General features: G+C 40.2%; 1 protein-coding gene across 6 annotated transcripts in view; it reads right to left on the bottom strand.

Annotated features, from left to right (window-relative positions):
- Positions 1-22,279, bottom strand: part of GNB4 (G protein subunit beta 4) — a 79,958-nt gene extending 57,679 nt beyond the window's left edge. The window contains exons 1-2 of one of the 6 annotated variants that reach the window (XM_068955043.1): positions 22,244-22,279; positions 16,219-16,346 (exon numbers count right to left, since the gene is read on the bottom strand). The gene's annotated coding sequence lies outside the window, so the exon portion shown is untranslated. Of the gene's footprint in view, positions 1-10,577; positions 10,686-16,218; positions 16,347-21,934; positions 21,963-22,119; positions 22,168-22,187; positions 22,215-22,243 lie in introns of those variants that run through there. The other 5 variants (XM_068955047.1, XM_068955045.1, XM_068955044.1 and 2 more) reach the window with 5 other exon arrangements.
- Between the last annotated feature and the right edge of the window lie 15 nt (positions 22,280-22,294).

The following is a 22,294-nucleotide window of genomic DNA, read 5'->3' as shown; positions in this document are numbered from 1 at the left end:
GTAGTCCTACCTATGAGGTCGTGCTGGCAGTGGCACTACAGGGACTGGGTTTTTACACTGCCTAAATGTAATAGCTAACTCAGGTGCTTAAGGTAGGCAGTTAATTTAACAAAGCATCCTACGCAGCCGGTGAAGAGCCTCAGGCTCCTCTAGAAGTGATTCAGAGCAGGAGCCATACTTTCGGATTCTGAATTACTTTCTGAAAGAACTTTCTGTGCAGTTAATCTCTCCGTAGTCCCGGAAAATTGTCTTCCTCATTTGGGCACCCAAGTTAGACATAAGGTTAAGCAGTGGGAACTACCTTACACATCTTTCCCTGCATTTCTGCACCCTATTTCTAGGACTTTCATAAATTTTCCTGAGGCTAAACGTAGCAGATCTTATCAATGCACTTACTGGTTCAACCACACTCTTTCCTGCTATGATCTTCTGGTTGTTTGCACGTCTAAACAGCATCTCAATCTCTGATATCCTCTAGTGAGCATGCGCTCCTAAATCTGACTACTCTTAGTACCTCATCTATGACCGTCTTCTCCAAGGTGAAAGATATCCCTATCACCTATAACACAGGATAATGATGCCTCCATATGTTTATGCACTGCTTACATATGGATGTGTGAAAATCCCTGTACAGGCATTGCATATTGTATTTTAATAATTAATCAGATACACAGTATGACTGTTACAGTCTCCCGTATTTCACCTGAACATCAGTTCATTTACTTCTTGTAATTTGTCACACTTTGATAAAATCGATTTCCCATTTCTGAGAAGACAGTTTTATAAAAACCCCAGTTGACTGTGTGTCCTCCTCTGACTTGAGGGCATGGAAAGTATTGATGCATTTTCTTTGCTGAGCTACAAAGTTCTGTAACAACAAGTGACATGGACATAGAAGGCTTAGGGCTTAAACTTTCTGAAATCCTTAGGCAGAAAAATTCTAATAAAATTCTTATGGAAGATCTGATATTTTAAGCATGCGATTCCCTGCCAAGGAAAATAGTAGCACACGCTGTATAGATAGGCAGCAAAGAGTGGAGGCCATGACTGTAATCACTGTTTTGGGATCAGACACAGAGAAACAAGTCAGGAGGCTCCAGCAGCTTGGGTGCCTCTCTCTCAGAGACCTTACTGGATGTATTAGGATCAGATTCAGTCTGCGCATTATAGTATGGACCACTACCCAGTCTCTTAAAGACACGATTCACCAGTGACCCAGGCATAGCAGCTGGTAGCAACCCAGAGGAGAAAAGGCATAAACAGAGGGAAAGCAGACTTTCTTTGTTACGGAGCAAATGTCAGCATCTCTCCGGGAGGTCAGAGAGATGTAAATAGCCACAGAAAACATTCCCAGCAGGCAGTATACAGGGGAGAGATGTGGAGTCTACCATGCTAAGGATTTATAAAAGTGGGAAGACACACAGTATACAGCAGAACACTACGCATTTGAGAGCATGCAAATCTCAGTCCCTGTGACAACAAAGTGAAGAATTTACATGGGTACTAAGCAGGTCCTAGCAGGCTGCTACTGAAACCCTGGGGACAGACTATCCAAGCATGCTAATTCATAGGAATTTCTGTCATTCTTAGCCGGGTAGTACCTGAATGCTTGCTCGGATTGCTCATGCTTCTGGGACAAAAATCTGTCTGGACATTTAGGTAACAGTTTTGTCGGAAATCACAAGGTCGGAAAATTTGAGCCCAGATATATAAATACACACACACACACACACATATATACATATATATATATATATATATATAATATATATATATTTGTTTTGCATTTCATGTCTGGATTTTAATATCACCACCATCTGAAACACTATCAGCAATTCAAGTCCAAGATACGATGAAGTTTGTTTCAGGTCCGCAGATGAAAATATAAGTACTGCTTTGGTTCAGTAGGCGGGGAGAGCATGAGAAGTAGACCTGGGTTACAAGATTTGGGTCTATTCCTGGCTCTGTCACCAATCTGCTGGCTGATTTTAGGATTTTGCTTCACTTTTCTGTGCTTCCATTTCTGTAGAATAAGGCCATGATATTGACCTTCATTATAAAACACTTTGAGATCTATGGATGAAAAATAAGAACTAAATAGGAACTAATTATCATCATTAGGTTGGATCCAAAACAAAAAAGAAGTCACTTTTCTAGTTCAGTCTCACACGTGACTATAATTATAATCTCATTAGAGGAGTTTGGCCTAAAATGGCAGAAATCTCCTAAAAAATAATTCAGAGTACCTTAATGCTGTTATTTTAGAACCCCTAGCTTTGCTTCAGACTCCTATCTCAAAGTCTAGCTTTACCTAAGCCTCATGTGTGCGTCACCACCATTCTCCACAGCTGCATTCTGCTATTAAGAGTGAGAACGACTGAAGATAGAATTCCTATTTGCTCTCTAAACAATTGTTTTCCCATTTACTACACACTGAATGGAAACAAAGCAGATACAAATAGACATTTATCATTTAAGGCTAATTAGATTTCATACAGCCATTCAGCAAATTATTTAAAGTATATCCTGTGTTGCTTTAAGAACAAAAACATTACCCTCGATTCCATAAGATTTCAGCTTTCTCTTGACAACCCTACTGCTCCTTTTGCATGGTTTTTAATCTTTTTTTAAACCTCTTTTTAATAGGCAAACTGAATCCTGCCTCCTGACAGCATACCAACACACCTAAAACAAGAAAGGATAACGAGTGCTGAATGTTTCTTTTACTATAAGCTTCCGATCAAGCCTTTGATGAGAAAGACACATTCTCTCTACAAAATTCAAACATTTCAACAAATTATTGGTGCTGCTTTATAACAAGGCAAATTCTTTTTTTAGAAAGGACTCTGAATTAAAATTTCCAAATCCATACTGCACTTCACAGTCTGAATTTACTAGTCTGCTAGCACTGCTAAAATAGCTCCCAGAGACTACATTCAGCCTTAACTCCGGTTTATCTGTCCAGTGGAGAATTAGGGAAACCCCTTAGTAGAGCCCAACTGCTCTAACAGCTTCTATGCTAACTCCCACATTGTAGAAAGCGGCCAGGGAAAGGAGCACTCCTCAAAAACAAATGCTTCAGAAGAAGATGAAAGTATCCTCACCCAAAGCTGGCATTCCAGGAATTTAGCTCTATAAGATATTTCTTTTTAACCTCCATTAAACATACAGGATTATAACTCTTAATTTCTAAGTTGTTGTATGATGTTCTTACTACATTACATCATGCTTCTCTGTGTATAAAAACAATGGAATGAAAGCCTCTAATTTTAGCTGTCAGAAGCTAAAGAATAAATGGCAGCAGAGGCTTTCACTTATAAACGCAGGATTTTACGTAGCTGCAGAAAAAGTTACCCTTTCTGTATGCGAAAAACCATTTTATCAAAATTTCAGAGGCTAAAAAAGTTGTGCGTGCCAGAAAGCACTTAAGAGTTAACGGTGAAGGTGTCACTATGCTCCGAAATAGAGCTGAGTTTCCATGTCACATTCTGCTTATTAGTAACCCAATTATTTCTGTCGCAATGGCACATGTCTCTCTTTGCTTTTTGTTATTGTTACGCAACTAGAATAGCTTTCAGAATCATTTTTGGCTGAGCTTGAACAGGTAAACTATAAAATGCAGCTAGAACCAAGTTTTATGCTGAAACACTATTGAAATTCAATAGATGACTGTTGAGTGACACAGAGCATGCAATTATGCAAGACGACTGTTTGCAACAAGCCATCTTGGAAGTACTTCCATTTGTAAACGGATTTTTTCCACACTCTGAATCAGAATACATTAAAAAGCCTGTAATCAGCTAATAGAGTGAAATCTGCAATTCTTACTTCTGAATATCTTCTGTAATGAGATGAGGGTCTCAGTTCTTGTGATTAACTTACTAACAAAGACAAATATCTAGAAGCTGGTTCAGAACAATCAATGCAGGGAATCAGTGGCAGTTTTCTCATAAGTATTTCTCCCTTAGAAACCACTGAAATTTATTCTCTCTTTATCATGTGTTGTACAGGGCTATATGCAATTACAGCACTTTCTAACTAAAATAATAGTGGTCTGGGAAAGATCTTGCATAAATGTATATGAAAATAATATGCAAGCTCCTGACAAATTGCCAAAGTGGCCCTTACACATACAAAATAGCGTCTCATTCTAATCTAATCTCTGTGTGTACACATGTACGATGATATTGCCATAAAGCTGCTTTGTTTAGCAGTGTATTTTTATGACCTTGAAGCTCAGGATAATGTATTTTTTATTCTATTCAGTATCTTCTCACAAGGGTATCTACAATCATTATAAAAAAATCTACAGTTAGAGGAGGGGGGGGGGGGAAGGACTTCAACTGCTCAGTTTCTAAATTAAGCTACATGTGAAGTTAAAAATAGCCTTTCCGCCTGAAGATGCTACGCTGCTTGAATTTAAATGGCCTGTTTCTTTCTCTGACAGATAACATTTATTGTGCTCTCTGCAGCAAAAAATTGCCTTGTATGAGCAGAGTATTTTCTTTTAGCTCAATTTCACTTCACCAAAGAAGACAGAATTGAAGAAACACAGTCACTGCTCTAGCCACTACAGGTATCAATTTTCCCATACCTCGGTATATTTCTTAAATTTTACTACTTAGACCTAAAATATGCGTGTGTATACGTATGGTTTTTCCTAGCTCTCCCTGCAGATGTTTCTGGGAAGATCTACGGTAAGAATTTATTACCCAAAATGCAATCAGTTTTCTGCCATAAATCTCCTAAAAGTGCTTATGCCCATCCCTACCAACCTCTTTTGTTCTCATTCACTTTCATACCTATGTCCAAAATATAAATAGGCATAATTTCTAGATATTTCATTGCATTTAATACTTCTTGTTTATCTAGAATCAGCAATGTCACGTACTATACCCAACGATGTTTACTCACTGCTTTTCCCCAAAGCACTGAACGGAAGAGAGTGGAAACTGCATCCTGTTTCTCCCTGGAGCTAGCATAGAGCCAGCATAAGGATTCCTGTCCTATTCCTATTCCTTCTGTGATCAGAGGCTGCGCGGTCAGAATTATGTGCAAAAGCTACTCTAGACCTGCTTGTGCTGCTCATGTGGGGTAACTCAGGCATTGGCTTTAAAGCCAGTGTTTGCAGTAGCATTGTGTTGCAGGCAGATGAGAAAGGTAAAAATTCTGTTAGGATAGCCAGCTCCTCTTCTTGCCAAAGCAGGGTAGCTCTTTTTTGTTAAATGTTCTAGTGCTCCACTGCATGCAGTTCTGAAGTTTCAAGCAGTGTATCCATGGTTGCCCCTGGGAAACTGTTAATTTTTCTCAATATTCATTCTAAATTTACTGTGCCTTAATTTCATCTTTCTGTGAGAATTAAAAGTAATCAGACTCACTTCTACGTTTTAGGCAAGAAAAGAAGAAAGCCATACTTGTAACAAAAATGAAACTTGAAATCTTGCTCTACTGAGACAACCCTCCTTTTCCACACCCTCCCCCTGCCCCATTAAATTGCATGTTTTATATGAGCACTCCCAAAGGAATAGCACAGCAAGACTCAGGAATAAGTAAATGAAAGATGAGATGGATATAAGTACTCCTCTTACCCCCAAGCAAGACTTTCACATTGCAGTCAATTTGTGGACTAAACGCCTGAAAGATCCCTGAAAGCTTTCTAACCATCAATAATATTTGCAGTGGTGTAAGCCAAAGGCAGTGATCCAGAGTCTGCAGTCCCTAATTGAATATAACACCCATTGAAGTCAATAGGGATTGCAATCAATTAAGCGGCACGTATTTCAGGCCTACAGCATTTCAGATGATAATGTTACGATATGGCACTTATGAGTGGGCTTATTTGTATGAGGCAATGTTTGCAAGATATAAGGTTCTGTGAAAGTAGGCAGGACTGGAACACTCCATATTTAATTCAGTTGTTTAGTTTCAGTTAAATTGAACCACAGTCAATCAACAATCACTCTCCAGGTAGAACAGCATGACGTAAAGCGTTCTCATCACGTTAAAGTAGGATGCCCATTCAACTATTCAGGTGAAGCTCTAAGGCTACGTTGATTTGTAGGCCTGACAAAGTAAGGTCAGTTATATTACAGTGGAACTGAATTTGATTCAAATTTTAGATAAACCAGGAAATAAAATTAAATCCTTGTGAAATTTCATGAGCCTGACCATGGACTATAATCATAGCAATTATCAGGGTAATATAATTTCTCCAAACATGTTAACCCAAGCTACAGTCTCAGCTGTTAAACACTAATGAAGAAATAGGGGCATGTGTGGCAGAGTCCTATCAGGTTACGATACAGTTTACATAAGGTACAGCAACGGGATATATAAGGTCTCTGGGACTATAGCAATTGTCACAGTCTAAGTCAGCTGTTACACCCCTTACTCAGCTTTATTACTAAGCGTGTGAAAGACAGCCGCCCGTGCTGTCTTTGAGGAGTCAGCGGGGGAGCGGGAGTCGGTCTGCAGCTGGTTTGAGATTGCTTCTGCTTCTGGGCAAGACGGGATCACGGCTGCCAGAAACTACTCGCATCGTGCTGCACCGGAGAACTTCACAAGAGCCTGTAATAACGTACATGATGAATCTCCAGTACCACGTTTGTTAGGCTGGGGAATGTTTCTCTTTCCAAATGTGAACTACTGAGTCACCCTGCTCATTCCCTCAGATAGACTGTATTCTCTTCACAGAGCCCCTTTGAATCACTACTATCACCAGAGAACAGATGTTGCTCTCCAGGAAAGTTCTTCATACAAGCTCTCATGACGACACAGATTATTTCAACTTGACCTTGTTAACTACAATAAAAAAACAAGATGAACGGGGATCTCTGAGGGCTGTGTGTTGTAATACTTTGCATATTTAAGGAAGCAGGCCCTGAACACCATGAGTTCACAGAGAAACAGTACACAGAGAGTAATAGATAAATCCGTACTCTCATGAGGCAAATACTACTTATTCCCAGTCTACAGATGGGGAGAAGCAAGCCCTTCAGTGTTTAACGGACTTCTCCAACATCACATCGTAAATACATAGTAGTTCAGGAGTAACTGAACTTATTTTCAGTGAAACTCAGGTTAAATCATTTGAAAACAGGACTAAGGCTACAAATTGGAAGCTTTCAGTAAAATGCTTTAAAATGTCCATCTTCTGACAACTACTCCTGTTTTAAACCACAAGACTTCTTCTATAGTTACTTGTTCAAAGTGACCCTTAACATGCACTTTAAGAGACATGTTGAAAAGTACTGTAATATGTACTAAATTTCAAAACTTCCTAACTATGCATATTTCTGATTTAAAAAATAGTAACTTTCCTTCTGCATGTCTTCATTGTACCTGTGTGAGAACATGTTCCCGGACTGCAGCTTTGTATGATAAAGCACATTTTCACCACCCTTTTTCAAAAACGCCAATAAGTGGCAATTTAAAATCAGATATTTTTATTCTAACTATTCCTGTGCCTCTGGCACGTTTCTGGTGCCTCTTTAATTAAGTTCATGGAATTAAATTATTTCCCTAATGCTCTGAATACACATATTTCATGATTTCACACCAGAGATTTTGGAGTTACGGCACCCGGAAGTAACAGAGCCATACTTATTCATATCAGTAGACGTTCAAGCCCAGATAATGCAATTACAGCTTAGATTCCAAACAACAGCAACAACAAAATCCAGAACTGCTTGGCTTTGGTTAGATAAAAATAAATTAGTAAACTTTTCTTTAGAGGGTTTCATTAATCATTGCAATCACTACTTAAGCCTCACTATACTCCTTTAAGAGAGCTACTGTTCATTTAGACAAAAAAAAAAAGGGGGGGGGCACTTATGTTTTTCATGGGATCAGAAGTTTGCGTTACTGGATGTTTTCAGATATTCTTGTACTTATTCAGCATCTCGCAAACTTTCTGGATAAGCACTGCTTCTCTTTTGCCATCCTAACTTGCCTTCCCATTCATACGTGTCTCCTCATTCTCTTAGCCTCCACTACCCTCTTCCATCCTGGTCTGAAACCTGACCTTTCGACTGCGGAACAACGTGTGCCATTTATTCTTCTTCACCTTTTTCTCAGTATTCGAGAGTAGAAGATAAGGAAAAAAAGACTGGAATTCAACACTCCAAAGTTTCCAGCAATTGATATTGCATTTAAAGGGTCTAATATTGCTCAATAGTGCTTATACTGCGTGGTAGGCAGAAGCCACTAAACAGAAGTGGCTACTCAAGTAATTGTACTGTTTCCATAGAAAAAGTATTCTCGCATTGGATTTCATTCTACCTCAAGCGTTAGTGTCTGTCTCTATCCAGCTGTCCTCCCTTACTTCCCACCCCAAACCCCGCAGACCAGTTTTATCAAGATGCTCCAGGAAGTCTCTCTCCCTAGTCTGCTCCCTGGAGCTCTTTACTACTTGGCTAGTTCACTGCGCTCCCGGTCAGAGCACCCCTAAAACCACTTCCTTCCACCTACCCTTTATGGCTTTCCTTCATTACTGCCAGATCATTTGCCTCCTGCTTTCTCAGACTTGTCCCTGGAGAACTGCCTATTCCCTACATCACTCAACTCCTCAGAGCCACGAATACCTTGCTCCAGTTGTTGAAAGACACTACACTGTGAACAACTCACACTGCAGCCTTTAACCCCTTCTCTTCTCTCTACCTTCTATCTCTCTGTCCCCTTCTCAAAGTAAATGCTACTCTCTACATAATTCAGCCAAAGAGCACTTTCAAGGCAGAGAGAAGGAGAAGCAGATAAACAGGAAAAAGGTGAACCGAAAGACAAAGACAGGATGCATTTCTCCTGGGGTTTCCTACCCACCATCTTCTCCAAGAAGGTTTACCTTTGTTTGCATCCTTCATTTGAAAAACTACTTTACTAATTAAAATGCCTTATTTAGCTGTCATCAGGTTATTTTTCTGTCATAAGGTAACACCTAGAATAATACAAAATGATCCTTTTTGGTTTTGTTCTCCAAATTACTAAAAAAATCATTGAGTCATGGAATGCAGCTAAAATCGGAATACAGATAGTGCTAAGTTTTCTTTGAACTTACTGATTTTTCCCCTCTAAACTAACCACTTAGCTATAATACCTAACTCAAACTGCTTAAATGCGATATCGAGAACACAGATGTCAAACACCAGCAAACAATTCTTAAACAGAGGAAGCAGGTCTACTTTCTGAACAAACGTTTTCTTTTTAGCCTGATGAAAAGATCATTTTTACTTCAAACTAAATTGGTCACTCACAATTTTTTTCCTTTCTCATAGAGACACAACCACATTCACTGCTATGCTCCCACTGTTTTGATAATGCAAAGCTATCATAAACATCTGAACACACAGCAGCATCTAAAGATTTAGCAACCGGAACGTAACATGCTAAATGAGATGCCCTGTACTTCCACTGGGGAAAAACATGAGTCAAACATTTGCTCTGTATATATTTGCGATAAGCACAAAGTAAGAGTGAAATAGATATATGTGCTTACTTCTCACTAATACATACATCGTGCTCATCACGACATGTAAGATTGCCAGGATGTGAAGCACACGGAAGTGTTGTGTGGGTGCAGAAAACATTAAGCATTAAGTGGCAATTTTGATATGATAATTACTATTTTCAACATTGATGCCTTGGATATTCTACAGAAAAACAATACAACAACCTCTTTCAATTGCTCCTTCCTCCTAGGCAGCAGGCACACAAACACAGGCCCCTCTACCAACAAACACATACCTGACCCAAAATAATTCCAAAGTAGTTCATTAAAAAAACAAAACAACCATGTCAGTCATATGTATCATAACCCAGATCACACACAAATACTTCACAGAAGCTTCCGAGGTCATTGGGAACTTCTGAACAGACCTTTTCTTCTTCTTCTTTTGATAAGTATTATTTAGGTGACCTCATATGCAAAAGCACAAAGTTTGGGTCCACTCTGGGGGGCACTTAATACCCTCATCTCTCAAGGGCAGCATCAGGTCCAGAAAAAAACTGCAGCCTAGAGGCTCTATTTTCTTATTGCCCACAGGTGAGCAAAGAGTTAGACTATGACCTTGCAAGCGTCTTTTGAATAGACAAAATTTAAAGGCAACGGAAGTCGAACATCCTCAACATCTTATAGAATAGGGCTCAATTTCAGATTTTCAGTTTTCCACTTGATGTGGCCTGTTGTATAAATACAGTATAAGGAAGAGTATTCAGAAATTCCCAGTTGCCTTAGAGGCAACCACAGTTAGTGTTCTGTAGTCTGCATTACAACACACTGTGGTTTTTTGTTTGTAATTAATTCTTCTGAAAATATTTTTAGGATGAATGGATGTATTTGGTGAATGCAGTGGCAGGAAAGGCTGTGGGATTCATAATTACAAAGAGAACAAAATCCTGACCTGCTGTATACGCAGCATTACTAAGGCTTCATCATTCAAAGTAGGCACAACCTCTCTGCTATTATTAATTTCAAGATCAGGTACATGTATAACAAAAAAAAAAAATTATAATGATGCTCAGTGTTTTGAATAAATCCAGACAGAACGCTAATAAAACAGAAGACAAGAAAAATCCTCACTTACCTCAATCGTTGTTAGCTGCTATTTCATACTCTGTAAACTTTCACTCCTTACTAACTAAATGAAAGTTCTGCAATCTTGATGCTAGAATAGCTCTCAAATACATATACTGCAGAATACCAAAAAAGAGAAAGCCTATGTTGTCCTTACTAGCAGGCATCTCTCCAGGGATGATTGGTCATTACCCTGGCAACCCTCACAAATGGCAAATGACGTAAAGAGAGTGGGAAAAAAGCCACTGAGAGCAGAAAGCACTATATGCATTATAGATAGTTCTGAGAATCCATGCTCATATATGCATCAAATGGCTTCAGAAGAGCACAAGGGACCTTCCATTTTGCAGAGATGCCTGTAGAGGTGAATAAGAAACTTTGGAATTTTTTCTTAATTAAAGCATTAGGAGGATCCTCAAGTGTTTAATTGAAGCAAATTGGTTTCTGTTGATTTCAGTGATTCAGATACTGGTTTTTATTCTCTCCTTTTTCAATTCTATTAAAAATTCCCATTAAAATAGCTCACGCTGGAGTTCACACAAGAGTGGCTGCATTTTGCAGGATTCTGTTTCACTTTATTGTTATGTGAAGTTACTTATTGTTACATTTATTCACATTAGCTCTCACACCTTAATTTTTGCCTAACAAAGTATCTGTAGCAAACCGAACAAGAGGTGACATGTCTGTCATTACAAATAAAAACATAAGCAGTTTTATTTAACGTTATCAGCAGTTGTATTTAGGGTTACCGATTACTGTACTCTGCATAAAGAAGATAGGCTTCTGACTGCAGCCAAACATTAGAAAACAAATGACAAAGCATTTTGTTATTTTGGCACGGAATGATCACAGTAAATTTGACCGTATTGCACATCACAGAGAGAGGTAAATTCAGGTGTGGCTAGTTTTTCCAGAACTAGATGGAAAAGAAATCACAAGCAGGCTAAAAACAGGAATTTGCTTTGAGATTCTTTAGCATCTGCACCTAGTCTTCTTTGCACCGTTAAATAAAACTCTGAAGGAATTCTCGGTACAAAACCCAAGATAAGCCTTTTCCCCACCTGCCTGAATATCCTACACATTACAGTTCACGATCAGGCATCCTTTTGCTTGCTCTTCTTTGGACTTCAAGATTTCTGTGCTACTAAATGCACATAACCTAACTTCCAAAGAGTGCACCGGAAAGCATTAGCACTCAGATCATTTTATAACCTAAAGGTGAGGGTACACCTTCTCAGAGATGGAATAAGAACAGCTGAGGAGGTAGCTGAACTCAGGCAGCTGCTCAAACCACTTAGCTATTATGCAGGAATTGGATGGGAATGGCTCTACCATGACAACACAGTTTTGTGCTGAACTCCTAATGAAAACATGTTGGATATTGTTTGAACTCTGCCCCGCTTCAAACCTGAAATGAAGTAGAAGGCTAAGTGCCCAGCAGCTGCAACTAGGATATTTCTGTACTTTGCTGCTCAAATTCAATCAGTTAGAACTTTCCGGAGTGAAATCTAGCACTCCTTGAAATTTAGATGCCTTCAGGTGTTAGGTGTCCTTGAAGAAGGGGACAGATAGTCTTTACAAGCCCAGCTCGTTTGCACAGGAATAACAGAAAGAAACTTTACCATCACCAGTGATAAAATATTACAACTTCACATCCAGGTCCTTCAAGAGTAAAACAAATTATCAAAGGTAGCAAGAATCAGCACATTAAGCAAATCGAGTTGCACAATGTACATATTTTTACCAGATGTGATCTTTTAAATGCAAGAGAAGGAAGAATCTGACCTGCTACATGTACAGACAAGTACATGTATTACATCATCAAATCACGAAGTTGATATAAAAGTAACAAATCTTTATCAGAACAATTGTGCTGGAAGAGTGTGTTTTCTTTACGGATCCAGTTAATGCTCACTCTCTTCATTTTTTTGGGGGGGGGAGGGAGGGCCCAAAGGCATGACATGGCTGCACCTCTGCTCTTGTCTTCAGAAGCAGACTGCTGTTGCTAAGGTTAAATTAGTCTCATCCTTTGTTGCTGTTGTAGACTGGCCATTTGACTGAATCTTGTTCAGCTCCACAATCTGAAAGCAAGGTGTCAACGGGGAAGATGAATATCTTCATTCATTCTTCTTCCACTTGTTCCTAACCAGAGTAAGCGTTAGTTCTATACTGAATCACCATTTAACTGGCAGAAAGCACGACGAGATCAGAGGCAGTGCCCCTTTTTGCCCTGATGACTAGGGTAGTGAACAAAGATTTGAGACAACCCCACTTAAATTCTCGAATCTGCTACTGGCTTTTGGATGAGTTCTCACAAAGTGTTTGCCCATCTGTGCCATGTGAGTAAAGATACTAACTCCTTTAGAAAGTGCTTTCAGTGGTATCACTGAAAAGCTTTATATAAGAAATGGCTTCATTTTTATTATCTTCAAAATCCACTATGCCCCTGCAATCAGGAAGGCAGTACGCTTGTACCCTGACAATTTTCACAGAAGGCTGAATGAGCCATTGCTAATGACTGAATTTTATGACAAAGCAAGTAATGAACAGAAAGGACATACAAAAGACGATAATGCTCCAGTAGATGTACTTTATTTATTTGCTGAACCCAACTCATTTTTAATTATTTACAACCCTGGCAACATCACAGTAGCAAATGTTCTGCTGAACTGTAACTTACAGAAATATCTCGGTCTGAGCAAAGTGAAACCTCAGTTTCCTCACATTACCTTTGCTATTACAGCTTTCCTGACAAGAGGACAGAAAGCACTATTTTGTGGTTATACACCACAGAAGTTCACCAATATGCAGGCAGCTGAGGCATGCCCTGTGCTTCCCATAGATCCTTTTTGGACTGTCCAAATCCAAACCTCCCACTTTTTCCACAATTAACCTTTGCAGAAATTTAGTTCCAACTGCAAACTTTGCAACAACCTTCCATTCATTACTGTAGACTGAAAAAAATCTCATCTTCAGTGTCCCCCAACTTGCCTTTTTGTTAACGAATACATTCTGTCAGGGACATATTTTCTATGAAATAGGATTAGGTATAAGACCAAGAAGTATTTATATATATAAACTTCCTGTGTTTGCAAAAAGTGGGTCTGAAAAATTTCATTTTTGTTAATCATATCTAACCCTCCCAGCCTGCTTTTTCCTCAGCATGTGAGATTGACTCACGTGACTGTGCTTGGCAGCACAATGGGGACAAATTCAGTCAGTGAATGGGAAGAAGGGAAAGACACTGTGGAAGACCTGCCGCCACGGAACGTGGTGTCTAATGGAGGCACCGTGACAGAACCTTATATGCATTTCACAGTATTATTTGGCAGCCAAGCTGCTGAGTCTAACATACATAGCACCTGACAGAAAATTAGGTTGCCAATCCTTAAATATTCCTTTCCATCCACTTATAAAATTTGTGGAAATTGGCCAACACATTAACAAAAGATTGGAGATAGAAAAAATCAGAAGAACTCAGATGAACTTTCCCTCCCTCCCTCCCCAATCAGAAAATTCTATTTATTTTATTCTAAAGGGCTCATCCCAGGAAATGATTCACTCAGGCCAATGGGAGTCCAAGTCTTCAGCGTTTTTCAGGACCAGATCTTAAAGTACTTGTGAAGTGCATGATGTTGCTAAATCAAGCCACTTCAACATGTCTGTAGGGTTAACTGTTGTAAAAGACAATCATATATGGTCTTCTCCACGCCTCTGAAGTTCTTTCCTTCCCCTTATGTTTGCCTACTCTGATCCAATTTTTATTTGGAGAAAATGAGCTTATGTAATATCATGGGTTTCAGCAGGCCCAATGCACTATTTGCCAGAGGGTTACAGAAAAATCAAAAATCTATCAGAACATACTACTATTTCTATAAAGGCCCTTACATTGCTGTGTCATGTAAACATCAAAAAGAGATGACTGACGATTTTCATTTCCTGAGCTATGAATATGATTCTGAACAATACACTGTTGAGTAAGCAAAATAAAATCTTTTCTTCTTCTCTGTCTTTTTAGAGGACAGATGTGTGCCTTGCCCGATTATTCCAAGCCCGTTATTAGTGTCCCTGCACTTCCCCATTAGCCATATTGCAGCTGGACTAGCTGATATCAAGGATGTCTGTGGTGAAAAGTAACATTCCTCAGTAGCAGAAACCATTGGCTTTCAACATTCTCTTGGTTTCCCATGATTTGGCTTCAACTGGGAATATTATCACAGTGAAACACAGAGAGACAGAACTAAAGAATATAAAGTAATAATACTGGGCAAATGCAAACATCTGAGTACTCACACATCACTTTTAGCATCCATTAGTACTTGGCTTTAATGAAATTCACAGACACAGTCTGTCCTTTAACACTGAAGCATCCCAACCAGGCAATTCATTACTCCCACTGCATCCTTTTCTCCAGTTCCACCATTTGTAGTCTACCACTTCTGCCACTCAGATCAGGCCCTGCTGACCCCATAAGCTATGGGCCAAAATCTTCCTGTAGCTAACAGCTACGTAAGATAGGCAACCCTGGGGAAGGAAAACTCTGGAGTAGTTCAGGCAAGAGAAGACAAGTGGCTGTCTGCAAGTCCAATCATTCCACCACAAAATACGGCAAGATCATAAGGCCACCAGTGATGCTGGCATCTGCAATCTCTGCTGACTCTCCTAACTTCAGAGCTGGTACTTCAGGCTAACCATTAGCCACCCTGTCAACCCAACCGCACTTCCGGCCACGTGATATAGCCTTGGCATTTGTACAGCGCTTGAACTTCTAGTAAGTAACATACATCTTCAGTGTCGAGGATTGGTTACCCCTGTAACATGCACCAATGGGCATAAAGCAGTAGCATAGACTGTAAGAAACTGTGTTTACAACTTTGTTTAAGGCAGATCTAAAGGACCTATTGAAAATGAGCAGCTACTGAGCAATACAACTTACAAAGCCTGGTTCCTACCGTTGTGTGTTTCGTGTTCGGATACTTCCATGGGTCTCAGAAAGCACAATCTCTGATCATAGCTGTTACTAGAACTGAGATAAGTCATAAAGTCTGTGTTCTGCACGGATTATCTGTTGCCAGCTAATATAATACAGCTTATGCTGCAATTTTATCCTCTGTGGAAGCACTGTCTCTCCCCTCCCGATACACTGTTTTCATGAAACTTCTAACCACCGAGCACCTTTGAGAACTCTAGCTCTTTGTCATATTTGGTTGCAAATGATGGCAGGTTCAAAAACGGTCAGTGGAGTAGAGACCTCACTAATATACAAAGGTAACATAAACTCGTTTTCCTAAAAACACTGATTTAAAAACACCTGAGACTTGCCTACATTAGTTCTCCCCCACCATGAGCATCCCTAGACACACTTAGAAATTCTATCTCCAGTTTCCTTAACTGTTCATAGAAAACAAGTACCATGAGTGATGATAAAACTCTTTTTCCCCTTAAAATTATTCGATAGTTTAGAAGTTCATTCAAAAAAAAAAAAAAACAAAATACCAAGATTGATGTGGGGCGGTGCTTTAATATGCTGCTTATATCCTGCTAGAAATAACATCCCTGACCACCCTCCAGCTAATTTTCATATAAAAGAACAAATACTGAAGATTATCCACACGTATAACACGACATGTCAGGACTCAAGGAAAGCTCACCATCTGCAGTTCTTGTCAAGTGCTGCACTACACCACACCTTTTCCCGACAACATTTGGAAACACCGATTCCTCACAGTTTCACTTGCAAGAAAGACGTCTTGGGCCTCTCGGTTACAATTCTGCTGCACTGAAATAAAAGACATCGTAACAGTTTGAAAGTGGCAAGAGAGGAGAATCAGACTCCATGATAACTGTCTAAATGGAAAAAAAAAAAAAAAAAGGACTAAGAATGCGCACGTGATATAAAATCAGGATTCTCAGGAGAGTTATTAAAAATGCCATGAACTTATTTGTTCCAGCAATTTCAATGACTAGCATCATATAATGCAAAGATCTTATCTAACTTACCAAAGACTTTTTAAAATGGAGCATATTAATACAGATGTGTGTCAATGCTGTAATTGAGCAGCTCATACGTTTGAACAGTAGGAGCAAGACTGCCCTAGAATACTGATTTTCTGTGAATAAAGATTCAGATAGCGCATTGCAACCCTAAACTTCCCGGTATAAATTGGTGTCTTCTGAAAAAAGCATATCCTCTTCTGTATCAGACTTCTTGCTGCAGCGCAATTGCATAGCTCTATGTACTCATTTTGGATGACTGGTACAACAAAGTATATACTTGTCATAGTAATGACCTGAATGAATTCAGGAAAAATGTGATAATCTTTTGTGTCTACGTGCCTATCCAGCAAATACGTTCCTCTTTCCTCAATGACATTCCATTTAATACTTAAGTTTATAATCATCTCTCTTGTGATACAGTAATAAGTAAATCTAGAAAATGACATCAGTATCTTGTTTTTTGAAGCCCAACAAAAATAACGCTACTCTAGTCTGTGTTCTAACCCTGCTACATTGATGCTGATTTCCAAAGTCTTTTGCCCCCTGCTTTGCCTATGCCCTCTCCTGGTGGTAGAACAAATACCAACAAACATACATACTTGGTTACACCAAAACTTCCCCTTCAAAAGACACGTTTCCAGATGTCAAGTAAAAACAGCTTTCTGTGGTAGAACAGGCCAAGAGTTCAAGCTTAATTTGGTTCCAAAAAGATAACGTTAAAAAGTAACATGACTCTGTAAAATCATCGATTCGCACCACAGCCCTACTTAAAGGATCGTATTATTTCACCCCGTAAAAAAACGCATAAGCAGAAATAGGGTCTCAGGGCTCTTCTCTTGCAGAGTCAGTTAACCAGCAGACTCTCCTTCTGGCTTCCTTACCTCTGGCTACACAGAGCCATAATTCTTAGCTCCATGATTTCATAGTTCAAAACCGCTAGTGAGAAAACACAGCGTTTCCCCCTCCCCCGGGAAGCTGGGAATAGGAATTTGAACCTTGTGAGGCTGAAGACAGAGCATCTGCCCAAGAAACAAGAGACCTGTGCTCCATGCTACCTGCTCAGCTATTATACTCAAGTCTCCCTTCTAGCAGGGGATCAAAATGCCCTATATAACGGTAAGGCTCAGTTGATACAAAGAGCTACTGTTTATCAACATAAGCTGGCTCCACAACTGTAGGTGGCTTTGTTTGTGCAGTACTTGTTGTGAGATACAGTGAGCCAGCTCAGGTTTGGCCCAGCTGCCAAGCTAATAAGCCCTGCAAGAATCCAAAGAGACTGCAGAACAAGCGCTAAGCCTGAAACAGTAAGTGCTGCCAGACCTGAGCCAAACTGAGATGTCTGAACACAAGGGACTCATTTGAGAAGGCGATACAGGCACACTTCAGAGGTTCTGGCCAGAGCTGGCTTAGCCCAGCACACCTATTACCTCAGGATCAGTTCCAGGCAAGTACTGCTCTACCATCTTCAAACCTAAGCTGCCTCTGTGAGTTTGTACTGCGTTTGAGCTAAACAAGGCAAGCGGTCCAGAGTCCTCCCAGCTGGTTTCACAGGAACCAGTTCAGGCTCAGAATAACGTAGCAGCATTGCTATTATGTGGGTTTTTTTCCCATTCTCCAGGGCATCCTAGCCCCTATTATTCCAGCCAGAGCCAGCTGCAACCTCAGCATGCAAGGCCATTTTTTTCTCTGAAAACTAGTCAGGCTCTCTACCACTGACGGAAAGTTGACTGTTTATTAATGGCAAGCACCATCACCTCTTCCTTCAATCATGTTCTAAAATGACAGTGAGTCACGGGCCTTTTACAAAAGGACAAGTTAGACACCAGCTCCAAAAGGGGATTCTGGGACATAGCTCCCTATGACTCCCTAGCTAACATCACAGACAGACTTCAGACATACTTCCTCTCTTCAGCACTTTCTACCACTCAACTCAAATATCCTGTGGAGTGATTTTCCTGTTGCAAATCCAGTTTTAAGGCACCTGCCTCTCTTTCATTTTGGAGGAAACATAATACAGAACCCGGATTCCTATCGTTGAGCAAGGCACCTAAAGGCCAGGTGTGGCAATGCTGAGGCCCCTTAGTGAGACTTAGCGTTTAGTTTGTGTTCTAGTTCTCTCTCTGCAGAATGAGGGTGATAGTGTATTTATTCTCAAAACATCCCCGTAAGAAAGGGAAGTATTAAAGTTGAAAAACACCCAAACACGTTAGCAATCAAAGTGAGAAGCTGAGAGATCACATAAAGTGACTGAGTGAATGAATATTAATAATTGTTTGACTTTTTCATCTACAGATGCTTTTATAGTTCACATAAACATCTAAGACCTCCTCTGAAAATTAGAAAAATAAAACCTTTAACATGCGTTTTGCAATCAAGAAACAAGGATGAAGACAGACATTATGAATAACCCGCTGTCACCATCACTCTGCTGCCTGGGACATGGACTGGCAGTTGTATGACACTGTTCAAAAAGAACAGGCCACTGGCAACCCAACAGGGATGAGCAGCTTACTGAGAAACAAAAAAAAAATTCTGTTCAATTTTGGCTTGAAATTACACCATTTTCTACATTGCTTTATATTACCAGAAAGGTTCAAGCACATGCTTGAAACAATTACGTATTAACAAAGTTAAAAAACTCAGACAATAATCAAGAAGCTCCAGAGTCTCCTGACTACCACTGATGAAATTAACTTTTGATTACTAGCAAGCATCATCATTTGGGGTCTTTATTCATGCCCCACTTCTAAGATGATCATTCTGTTTATTCCTGCGTGCCAATTTATGTTAGTGTCTGACTCCAAAGTTATTATATACAATGTCACATACAGTAAATCAGTATGCGGTATCACCATGAAAAGCAAGTAGTGTGTACCATACCTACACATGCAACCACTGCCGAGATGCTATTGCCATTTGTACCAATACGGGAACTTAGATAAAATACATTTAATGTTTCCATTCACTGTTATTCTCTAATCCTTGCTTCTGAGAAAACTATGCAAAAATGTTTTTAAACAAGAATATTTAGGTATGTTATAGTCAGCAGTGGCAAAATTCTAGGTTTTACCTACTCTTAGGCAAACATAGGATAACCTGAAGGAATTCTGTGAAATAAGACGTACACCTGAAATAAGACGTACACCTGAAATAAGACGTACACCTGGTAAGCAAGACCAGACTCTGCTGAAAGATGCTTCGAGTCTATTTCTCTATTGCCTTCTCTACTGCAGATACTCACACTGTTGTAAAGCAAATGCAGGCACTCTAAAACGTAATTAAACCACAGTGATGACGTTCTACACACTCTTTCCACTGATGTAAATGCCTACAAAAGTGCAAGGCAGTGAGAAGTCAGACCTAGACAGTTTACAGCCTAAATATCCCTTCCCAAATCCTTCTAGCTTCTTGAGGATTACACAGGTTTGGTTTCATATCCTGGTGCTCTTCTAATCCTGAGGCTGCCAAATATCAGAATGATCTTTAGTGAATACTACTTGGCTTGCTGCTAACAGTCCCCAGCGGCCACTGTACTGGGGACCGTTAGCGGCAAAGATTAGTCAAGCACAGGCACATCCTCTCTCCCCACCACACACTGCCACGTGCCTCTTTACTCCGCCACGCGTTTTCTGCTGGTATCACCAAGAATTCTTCTATATTGAAGAAATATTGGAGAAAAGGAAAGAGGCACAGTACTGCCTTTGTTTCTGGCATGCAGATCAATCATCAGTAGCTCTTGTGCAGAGCAAGATCTGGCCCAAAGCGTCAATTGGCATAAGAATACCATGAACGTTATTACAATAATAACCAAAGTACAACCACAAGCTAAATGAAGATCCTCCGGTATTTTAATGCCGAATTTTCTGAACTGATTTTCCTAAGAGTAATTAATTCCACCTCCTCAAACAACTCTGCCTTGGGTATTAGTGCCACATACTGGAAATCATGATAATACATTAACATTAAAAGATTTTATAAGACAAATGTGAGGTGCACTGACTTCATCTGGTACAGTTAGTGCAAAAGCAGGATTTACATCTTTCTTCCTAACACTAGCATCTCTGTTTTGTAGTTTTATGATATTGTGAGTTATGTCAAAACTACAAATTTCCTACTGTCATGAAAAAATTATGAATTTTGCTCATTAAAGAAACAGAGAATCAAACTGCCTGTCAAATTAAATTACTTACCCTTGAAAGCTATTATGTCTAACCGTCTCCTGATTTTCTCATAACTGCATTAAAAAAAACCCAAACTTGTTGTCTCTTACTGTTGGATTTTAGCATTTGTGTTGTATTTTGGTTCACAAAGAGACTTAAGGGGAGACTGTTAGTCAGCACCCTACCTTTAACTGCAACAGATTGGGAGCTGTAGTCAAAACACACACATTTAGCCTGCTCTTTTCCTTCACTAGCATAAAGTTTGCTGAAATCTGCAATAATCTGTTCTATTCACAACAGCTTCACAAAACCTCTGAAGTAATATGCCTGGGTGTACCAAATGTAAATGTTCTATTTCTTCTCATTTCACTGATCAAAATTGAAATGTTGCTAAAGTCAAACAAAATAAGCAGTGTAAATAAAGAGTGAGAGTGGAAACTCAGGCTACAACTTAAAAAACCCCAAAGCTTTGTAAGAAGTACTAAACTACCTATCAAAATAAGACTAAGCAGGACTCCTGCACTAAGCAGAACTTTTTTTGCTTAAAGTGAAAATATAAGAAACACATTTTTTCATGTTTATAGTCCAATAATTGTTACTGTGATCACTCATTATGCTCTGCAATACTTGGTAAGTAAATGCAAAGATAATAAATCAAATGCCGCTCTATTATGCTGATCGTACATAATCATGCCATCTGAGTTCAGTATCCTCCTGCAGGATTCAGAAATAAACTACACATCCTATGTGAATTTGAAAAGAGCATCCATGACTATAAAGTAGGCCACACACACACACACAAAGATCAGCCCTCACCTCCTCCAAAATAACCCACGCAGGAATTCAAAAAGGTGCACACCAAGAACGCTTGTATTTTAAGCCGATTTCCCTACTCTTAAGCTTTTACTTTTCTCTAATACTAACCTCTGGTATACCTCAGGTCTTTTTCTTTTATCAACTTCCTACAACTTTCTAGCTTCCCCTCTCTGGTCCTACTGGTCAAACGCCAAGTTTGGCTGAATGCTTTTGACACCAAACAAGGCAATCTCTTCTCCTAATTACAGGTTCAGCTATTTAACAGGCAGCCGAGCTAGAAAATCAAAACTGCTTAACTGGCCAGATGAGCTAACCTCAGGGGCCAAGCTCTGAGGTGCAAAGGAGTGCCTCAGGCAGGAGAGGAAGAGCATGGTGTTGCCGTACCAGTACATACTTCCAGCGCATTTTATTCCCGGTTGAGGAGCCCTAAGGAGCAGCGACCGGAGCCGGCGGGAGAAGGGCTCAGAGAGGCCCCGCCCGCAGCGACCGTGGCGCCCTTCCACCGCCCCCGCCCCGGACACCCTCTACCCACCCCACCGCCCGCTACCACCCAACCCCTCGTGCAGGCAGCATGCCCACCCCGCTGGCCCTCGGTGCGCCTAGTCGCCTTCCCCGCCTCGCCGGCCCGGCCCGGCCCCTCCTCACACGCAGCCCGCGGACGGCCCTCTCCTCACACGCCTCCACCCCCGCACGCTGCACCTACGCTTGCTCGCTCGCTCGCTCGCTCGCCCGCCGCTTCCCGCCTCAGGATTGG

Source organism: Struthio camelus, chromosome 9 (assembly GCF_040807025.1).
Source record: "Struthio camelus isolate bStrCam1 chromosome 9, bStrCam1.hap1, whole genome shotgun sequence".
Taxonomy (NCBI): Eukaryota; Metazoa; Chordata; class Aves; order Struthioniformes; family Struthionidae; genus Struthio; species Struthio camelus.
Note: the sequence above shows the minus strand (reverse complement) of the source record. Positions and strands in the feature narration are given on the sequence as shown.